The sequence below is a fragment of the Phalangium opilio genome, unplaced genomic scaffold (genome assembly GCF_054372755.1).
Source record: "Phalangium opilio isolate 3A_F unplaced genomic scaffold, DU_Popi_V2 ptg001675l_1, whole genome shotgun sequence".
NCBI classification, from domain to species: Eukaryota; Metazoa; Arthropoda; class Arachnida; order Opiliones; family Phalangiidae; genus Phalangium; species Phalangium opilio.
In genome coordinates this window covers 1,580,791-1,590,474 of record NW_028324261.1, presented here as the reverse complement: position 1 = coordinate 1,590,474, position 9,684 = coordinate 1,580,791, and the positions used below count along the sequence as shown (strand labels likewise).

The window sequence follows — 9,684 nt, the reverse complement described above, 5'->3', positions numbered from 1 at the left end:
CGTCACAACACCGCTCCCGGGAGAGCTCAAACCACCAGTCTTTTGAATAGCAGCTGAACGCGCTAACCATTGCGCCACGGAAGCCCAAAAATTAAATGGTCGTCAGGTATTGTGGAAAAACTTTGGCTTTCTACGTTACATTTGAGATCACACAACACCGCTCCCGGGTGGGCTCGAACCACCAACCTATTGGTTAACAGCCGAACGCGCTAACCAATGCGCCACGGAAGCCCAAAAATTAAATGGTCGTCATTTATTGTGCAAAAACTTTGGCTTTCTACGTTACATTTCAGATCCCACAACACCGCTCCCGGGTGGGCTCGAACCACCAACCTATTGGTTAACAACCGAACGCGCTAACCATTGAGCCACGGAAGCTCAGAAATTAAATGGTTGTCAGGTATTGTGGAAAACCTTGACTTTTTACGTCACATCTGAGACCTCACAACACCGCTCCCGGATGGGCTCGAACCACCAACCTATTGGTTAACAGCCGAACGTGCTAACCATTGCGCCACGGAAGCCCAAAAATTAAATGGTCGTCAGGTATTGTGGAAAAATTTTGGCTTTCTACGTTACATTTGAGATCACACAACACCGCTCCCGGGTGGGCTCGAACCACCAACCTATTGGTTAACAGCCGAACGCGCTAACCATTGCGCCAAGGAAGCCCAAAATTTAAATGCTCGTCAGGTATTGTGTAAAAACCTTGACCTTTTACGTCACATCTGAGACCTCACAACACCGCTCCCGGATGGGCTCGAACCACCAACCTATTGCTTAACAGCCGAACGCGCTAACCATTGCGCCACGGATGCCCGAAACCTAAATGCTCGTCAGGTATTGTGCAAAAAACTTGACTTTTTACGTCACATCTGAGACCTCACAACACCGCTCCCGGATGGGCTCGAACCACCAACCTATTGGTTAACAGCCGAACGCGCTAACCATTGCGCCACGGAAGCCCAAAAGTTAAATACTCGTCAGGTATTGTGTAAAAACCTTGACTTCTTACGTCACATCTGAGACCTCACAACACCGCATCCCGGATGGGCTCGAACCACAAACCTATTGGTTAACAGCCGAACGCGCTAATCATTGAGCCACGGAAGCCCAGAAATTAAATGGTTGTCACGTATTGTGGAAAAGTTTTGACTTTTTACGCTACATCTGAGACCCCACAACACCTCTCCCGGGTGGGCTCGTACCACCAACCTCTCGATTAACAGCTGAACGCGCTAACCATTGCGCCAGGGAAGCCCAAAAATTCAATGTTCGACAGGTATTGTGGAAAAACTCTGACATTTTATGTTACATTTGAGACGTCACAACACCGCTCCCGGGAGAGCTCAAACCACCAGTCTTTTGAATAGCAGCTGAACGCGCTAACCATTGCGCCACGGAAGCCCAAAAATTAAATGGTCGTCAGGTATTGTGGAAAAACTTTGGCTTTCTACGTTACATTTGAGATCACACAACACCGCTCCCGGGTGGGCTCGAACCACCAACCTATTGGTTAACAGCCGAACGCGCTAACCAATGCGCCACGGAAGCCCAAAAATTAAATGGTCGTCATTTATTGTGCAAAAACTTTGGCTTTCTACGTTACATTTCAGATCCCACAACACCGCTCCCGGGTGGGCTCGAACCACCAACCTATTGGTTAACAACCGAACGCGCTAACCATTGCGCCACAGAAGCCCAAAAATTAAATGGTCGTCAGGTATTGTGGAAAGCCTTGACTTTTTACGTCACATCTGAGACCTCACAACACCGCTCCCGGATGGGCTCGAACCACCAACCTATTGGTTAACAGCCGAACGTGCTAACCATTGCGCCACAGAAGCCCAAAAATTAAATGGTCGTCAGGTATTGTGGAAAAATTTTGGCTTTCTACGTTACATTTGAGATCACACAACACCGCTCCCGGGTGGGCTCGAACCACCAACCTATTGGTTAACAGCCGAACGCGCTAACCATTGCGCCAAGGAAGCCCAAAATTTAAATGCTCGTCAGGTATTGTGTAAAAACCTTGACTTTTTACGTCACATCTGAGACCTCACAACACCGCTCCCGGATGGGCTCGAACCACCAACCTATTGCTTAACAGCCGAACGCGCTAACCATTGCGCCACAGAAGCCCAAAAATTAAATGGTCGTCAGGTATTGTGGAAAAATTTTGGCTTTCTACGTTACATTTGAGATCACACAACACCGCTCCCGGGTGGGCTCGAACCACCAACCTATTGGTTAACAGCCGAACGCGCTAACCATTGCGCCAAGGAAGCCCAAAATTTAAATGCTCGTCAGGTATTGTGTAAAAACCTTGAGTTTTACGTCACATCTGAGACCTCACAACACCGCTCCCGGATGGGCTCGAACCACCAACCTATTGCTTAACAGCCGAACGCGCTAACCATTGCGCCACGGATGCCCGAAACCTAAATGCTCGTCAGGTATTGTGCAAAAAACTTGACTTTTTACGTCACATCTGAGACCTCACAACACCGCTCCCGGATGGGCTCGAACCACCAACCTATTGGTTTACAGCCGAACGCGCTAACCATTGCGCCACGGAAGCCCAAAAGTTAAATACTCGTCAGGTATTGTGTAAAAACCTTGACTTCTTACGTCACATCTGAGACCTCACAACACCGCTCCCGGATGGGCTCGAACCACCAACCTATTGGTTAACAGCCGAACGCGCTAACCATTGCGCCACGGAAGCCCAAAAGTTAAATGCTCGTCAGGTATTGTGGAAAAACTTTGGCTTTCTACGTTACATTTGAGATCACACAATACCGCTCCCGGATGGGCTCGAACCACCAACCTATTGGTTAACAGCCGAACGCGCTAACCAATTGAGCCACGGAAGCCCAAAAATTAAATGGTCGTCAGGTATTGTGGAAAAACTTTGGCTTTCTACGTCACATCTGAGACCTCACAACACCGCTCCCGGATGAGCTCGAACCACCAACCTATTGGTTAACAGCCGAACGCGCTAACCATTGAGCCACGGAAGCTCAGAAATTAAATGATTGTCACGTATTGTGGATAAGTTTTGACTTTTTACGCTACATATGAGACCCCACAACACCTCTCCCGGGTGGGCTCGAACCTTCAACCTTTCGATTAACAGCTGAACGCGCTAATCATTGCGCCACGGAAGCCCAAAAATTAAATGTTCGTCAGGTATTGTGAAAAACTCTGACATTTTACGTTACATCTGAGACCTCACAACACCGCATCCCGGATGGGCTCGAAACACAAACCTATTGGTTAACAGCCGAACGCGCTAATCATTGAGCCACGGAAGCCCAGAAATTAAATGGTTGTCACGTATTGTGGAAAAGTTTTGACTTTTACGCTACATCTGAGACCCCACAACACCTCTCCCGGGTGGGCTCGTACCACCAACCTCTCGATTAACAGCTGAACGCGCTAACCATTGCGCCAGGGAAGCCCAAAAATTCAATGTTCGACAGGTATTGTGGAAAAACTCTGACATTTTATGTTACATTTGAGACGTCACAACACCGCTCCCGGGAGAGCTCAAACCACCAGTCTTTTGAATAGCAGCTGAACGCGCTAACCATTGCGCCACGGAAGCCCAAAAATTAAATGGTCGTCAGGTATTGTGGAAAAACTTTGGCTTTCTACGTTACATTTGAGATCACACAACACCGCTCCCGGGTGGGCTCGAACCACCAACCTATTGGTTAACAGCCGAACGCGCTAACCAATGCGCCACGGAAGCCCAAAAATTAAATGGTCGTCATTTATTGTGCAAAAACTTTGGCTTTCTACGTTACATTTCAGATCCCACAACACCGCTCCCGGGTGGGCTCGAACCACCAACCTATTGGTTAACAACCGAACGCGCTAACCATTGAGCCACGGAAGCTCAGAAATTAAATGGTTGTCAGGTATTGTGGAAAACCTTGACTTTTTACGTCACATCTGAGACCTCACAACACCGCTCCCGGATGGGCTCGAACCACCAACCTATTGGTTAACAGCCGAACGTGCTAACCATTGCGCCACGGAAGCCCAAAAATTAAATGGTCGTCAGGTATTGTGGAAAAATTTTGGCTTTCTACGTTACATTTGAGATCACACAACACCGCTCCCGGGTGGGCTCGAACCACCAACCTATTGGTTAACAGCCGAACGCGCTAACCATTGCGCCAAGGAAGCCCAAAATTTAAATGCTCGTCAGGTATTGTGTAAAAACCTTGACCTTTTACGTCACATCTGAGACCTCACAACACCGCTCCCGGATGGGCTCGAACCACCAACCTATTGCTTAACAGCCGAACGCGCTAACCATTGCGCCACGGATGCCCGAAACCTAAATGCTCGTCAGGTATTGTGCAAAAAACTTGACTTTTTACGTCACATCTGAGACCTCACAACACCGCTCCCGGATGGGCTCGAACCACCAACCTATTGGTTAACAGCCGAACGCGCTAACCATTGCGCCACGGAAGCCCAAAAGTTAAATACTCGTCAGGTATTGTGTAAAAACCTTGACTTCTTACGTCACATCTGAGACCTCACAACACCGCTCCCGGATGGGCTCGAACCACCAACCTATTGGTTAACAGCCGAACGCGCTAACCATTGCGCCACGGAAGCCCAAAAGTTAAATGCTCGTCAGGTATTGTGAAAAACTCTGACATTTTACGTTACATCTGAGACCTCACAACACCGCATCCCGGATGGGCTCGAACCACAAACCTATTGGTTAACAGCCGAACGCGCTAATCATTGAGCCACGGAAGCCCAGAAATTAAATGGTTGTCACGTATTGTGGAAAAGTTTTGACTTTTTACGCTACATCTGAGACCCCACAACACCTCTCCTGGGTGGGCTCGTACCACCAACCTCTCGATTAACAGCTGAACGCGCTAACCATTGCGCCAGGGAAGCCCAAAAATTCAATGGTCGTCAGGTATTGTGGAAAAACTTTGGCTTTCTACGTTACATTTGAGATCACACAACACCGCTCCCGGGTGGGCTCGAACCACCAACCTATTGGTTAACAGCCGAACGCGCTAACCAATGCGCCACGGAAGCCCAAAAATTAAATGGTCGTCATTTATTGTGCAAAAACTTTGGCTTTCTACGTTACATTTCAGATCCCACAACACCGCTCCCGGGTGGTCTCGAACCACCAACCTATTGGTTAACAACCGAACGCGCTAACCATTGAGCCACGGAAGCTCAGAAATTAAATGGTTGTCAGGTATTGTGGAAAACCTTGACTTTTTACGTCACATCTGAGACCTCACAACACCGCTCCCGGATGGGCTCGAACCACCAACCTATTGGTTAACAGCCGAACGTGCTAACCATTGCGCCAGGGAAGCCCAAAAATTAAATGGTCGTCAGGTATTGTGGAAAAATTTTGGCTTTCTACGTTACATTTGAGATCACACAACACCGCTCCCGGGTGGGCTCGAACCACCAACCTATTGGTTAACAGCCGAACGCGCTAACCATTGCGCCAAGGAAGCCCAAAATTTAAATGCTCGTCAGGTATTGTGTAAAAACCTTGACTTTTTACGTCACATCTGAGACCTCACAACACCGCTCCCGGATGGGCTCGAACCACCAACCTATTGCTTAACAGCCGAACGCGCTAACCATTGCGCCACGGATGCCCGAAACCTAAATGCTCGTCAGGTATTGTGCAAAAAACTTGACTTTTTACGTCACATCTGAGACCTCACAACACCGCTCCCGGATGGGCTCGAACCACCAACCTATTGGTTAACAGCCGAACGCGCTAACCATTGCGCCACGGAAGCCCAAAAGTTAAATACTCGTCAGGTATTGTGTAAAAACCTTGACTTCTTACGTCACATCTGAGACCTCACAACACCGCTCCCGGATGGGCTCGAACCACCAACCTATTGGTTAACAGCCGAACGCGCTAACCATTGCGCCACGGAAGCCCAAAAGTTAAATGCTCGTCAGGTATTGTGAAAAACTCTGACATTTTACGTTACATCTGAGACCTCACAACACCGCATCCCGGATGGGCTCGAACCACAAACCTATTGGTTAACAGCCGAACGCGCTAACCATTGCGCCACGGAAGCCCAAAAATTCAATCTTCGACAGGTATTGTGGAAAAACTCAGACATTTTATGTTACATTTGAGACGTCACAACACCGCTCCCGGGAGAGCTCAAACCACCAGTCTTTTGAATAGCAGCTGAACGCGCTAACCATTGCGCCACGGAAGCCCAAAAATTAAATGGTCGTCAGGTATTGTGGAAAAACTTTGGCTTTCTACGTTACATTTGAGATCACACAACACCGCTCCCGGGTGGGCTCGAACCACCAACCTATTGGTTAACAGCCGAACGCGCTAACCATTGCGCCACGGAAGCCCAAAAGTTAAATGCTCGTCAGGTATTGTGTAAAAACCTTGACTTCTTACGTCACATCTGAGACCTCACAACACCGCTCCCGGATGGGCTCGAACCACCAACCTATTGGTTAACAGCCGAACGTGCTAACCATTGCGCCAGGGAAGCCCAAAAATTAAATGGTCGTCAGGTATTGTGGAAAAATTTTGGCTTTCTACGTTACATTTGAGATCACACAACACCGCTCCCGGGTGGGCTCGAACCACCAACCTATTGGTTAACAGCCGAACGCGCTAACCATTGCGCCACGGAAGCCCAAAAGTTAAATGCTCGTCAGGTATTGTGTAAAAACCTTGACTTCTTACGTCACATCTGAGACCTCACAACACCGCTCCCGGATGGGCTCGAACCACCAACCTATTGGTTAACAGCCGAACGCGCTAACCATTGCGCCACGGAAGCCCAAAAGTTTAATGCTCGTCAGGTATTGTGTAAAAACCTTGACTTTTTACGTCACATCTGAGACCTCACAACACCGCTCCCGGATGGGCTCGAACCACCAACCTATTGGTTAACAGCCGAACGCGCTAAACATTGCGCCACGGAAGCCCAAAAGTTAAATGCTCGTCAGGTATTGTGTAAAAACCTTGACTTTTTACGTCACATCTGAGACCTCACAACACCGCTCCCGGATGGGCTCGAACCACCAACCTATTGGTTAACAGCCGAACGCGCTAACCATTGCGCCACGGAAGCCCAAAAGTTAAATGTTCGTCAGGTATTGTGTAAAAACCTTGATTTTTTACGTCAAATCTGAGACCTCACAACACCGCTCCCGGATGGGCTCGAACCACCAACCTATTGGTTAACAGCCGAACGCGCTAACCATTGAGCCACGGAAGCCCAAAAATTAAATGGTCGTCAGGTATTGTGGAAAAACTTTGGCTTTCTACGTCACATCTGAGACCTCACAACACCGCATCCCGGATGGGCTCGAACCACAAACCTATTGGTTAACCGCCGAACGCGCTAATCATTGAGCCACGGAAGCCCAGAAATTAAATGGTTGTCACGTATTGTGGAAAAGTTTTGACTTTTTACGCTACATCTGAGACCCCACAACCTCTCGATTAACAGCTGAACGCGCTAACCATTGCGCCACGGAAGCCCAAAAATTCAATGTTCGACAGGTATTGTGGAAAAACTCTGACATTTTATGTTACATTTGAGACGTCACAACACCGCTCCCGGGAGAGCTCAAACCACCAGTCTTTTGAATAGCAGCTGAACGCGCTAACCATTGCGCCACGGAAGCCCAAAAATTAAATGGTCGTCAGGTATTGTGGAAAAACTTTGGCTTTCTACGTTACATTTGAGATCACACAACACCGCTCCCGGGTGGGCTCGAACCACCAACCTATTGGTTAACAGCCGAACGCGCTAACCATTGCGCCACGGAAGCCCAAAAGTTAAATGCTCGTCAGGTATTATGTAAAAACCTTGACTTTTTACGTCACATCTGAGACCTCACAACACCGCTCCCGGATGGGGTCGAACCACCAACCTATTGGTTAACAGCCGAACGCGCTAACCATTGCGCCACGGAAGCCCAAAAAAAAATGGTCGTCATTTATTGTGCAAAAACTTTGGCTTTCTACGTTACATTTGAGATCACACAACACCGCTCCCGGATGGGCTCGAACCACCAACCTATTGGTTAACAGCCGAACGCGCTAACCATTGAGCCACGGAAGCCCAAAAATTAAATGGTCGTCAGGTATTGTGGAAAAACTTTGGCTTTCTACGTCAAATCTGAGACCTCACAACACCGCTCCCGGATGGGCTCGAACCACCAACCTATTGGTTAACAGCCGAACGCGCTAACCATTGAGCCACGGAAGCCCAAAAATTAAATGGTCGTCAGGTATTGTGGAAAAACTTTGGCTTTCTACGTCACATCTGAGACCTCACAACACCGCTCCCGGATGAGCTCGAACCACCAACCTATTGGTTAACAGCCGAACGCGCTAACCATTGAGCCACGGAAGCTCAGAAATTAAATGATTGTCACGTATTGTGGATAAGTTTTGACTTTTTACGCTACATATGAGACCCCACAACACCTCTCCCGGGTGGGCTCGAACCTTCAACCTTTCGATTAACAGCTGAACGCGCTAATCATTGCGCCACGGAAGCCCAAAAATTAAATGTTCGTCAGGTATTGTGAAAAACTCTGACATTTTACGTTACATCTGAGACCTCACAACACCGCATCCCGGATGGGCTCGAACCACAAACCTATTGGTTAACCGCCGAACGCGCTAATCATTGAGCCACGGAAGCCCAGAAATTAAATGGTTGTCACGTATTGTGGAAAAGTTTTGACTTTTTACGCTACATCTGAGACCCCACAACCTCTCGATTAACAGCTGAACGCGCTAACCATTGCGCCACGGAAGCCCAAAAATTCAATGTTCGACAGGTATTGTGGAAAAACTCTGACATTTTATGTTACATTTGAGACGTCACAACACCGCTCCCGGGAGAGCTCAAACCACCAGTCTTTTGAATAGCAGCTGAACGCGCTAACCATTGCGCCACGGAAGCCCAAAAATTAAATGGTCGTCAGGTATTGTGGAAAAACTTTGGCTTTCTACGTTACATTTGAGATCACACAACACCGCTCCCGGGTGGGCTTGAACCACCAACCTATTGGTTAACAGCCGAACGCGCTAACCATTGCGCCACGGAAGCCCAAAAGTTAAATGCTCGTCAGGTATTATGTAAAAACCTTGACTTTTTACGTCACATCTGAGACCTCACAACACCGCTCCCGGATGGGGTCGAACCACCAACCTATTGGTTAACAGCCGAACGCGCTAACCATTGCGCCACGGAAGCCCAAAAAAAATGGTCGTCATTTATTGTGCAAAAACTTTGGCTTTCTACGTTACATTTGAGATCACACAACACCGCTCCCGGATGGGCTCGAACCACCAACCTATTGGTTAACAGCCGAACGCGCTAACCATTGAGCCACGGAAGCCCAAAAATTAAATGGTCGTCAGGTATTGTGGAAAAACTTTGGCTTTCTACGTCACATCTGAGACCTCACAACACCGCTCCCGGATGAGCTCGAACCACCAACCTATTGGTTAACAGCCGAACGCGCTAACCATTGAGCCACGGAAGCTCAGAAATTAAATGATTGTCACGTATTGTGGATAAGTTTTGACTTTTTACGCTACATATGAGACCCCACAACACCTCTCCCGGGTGGGCTCGAACCTTCAACCTTTCGATT

At 48.3% G+C, this 9,684-nt stretch overlaps 1 non-coding gene across 1 annotated transcript; it reads right to left on the bottom strand.

Annotated features, from left to right (window-relative positions):
- Window positions 1-2,508: 2,508 nt before the first annotated feature.
- TRNAY-GUA (transfer RNA tyrosine (anticodon GUA)) lies at window positions 2,509-2,581 on the bottom strand. The gene has a single exon. It is a non-coding gene; the product is annotated as a tRNA-Tyr (tRNA).
- Window positions 2,582-9,684: the final 7,103 nt, after the last annotated feature.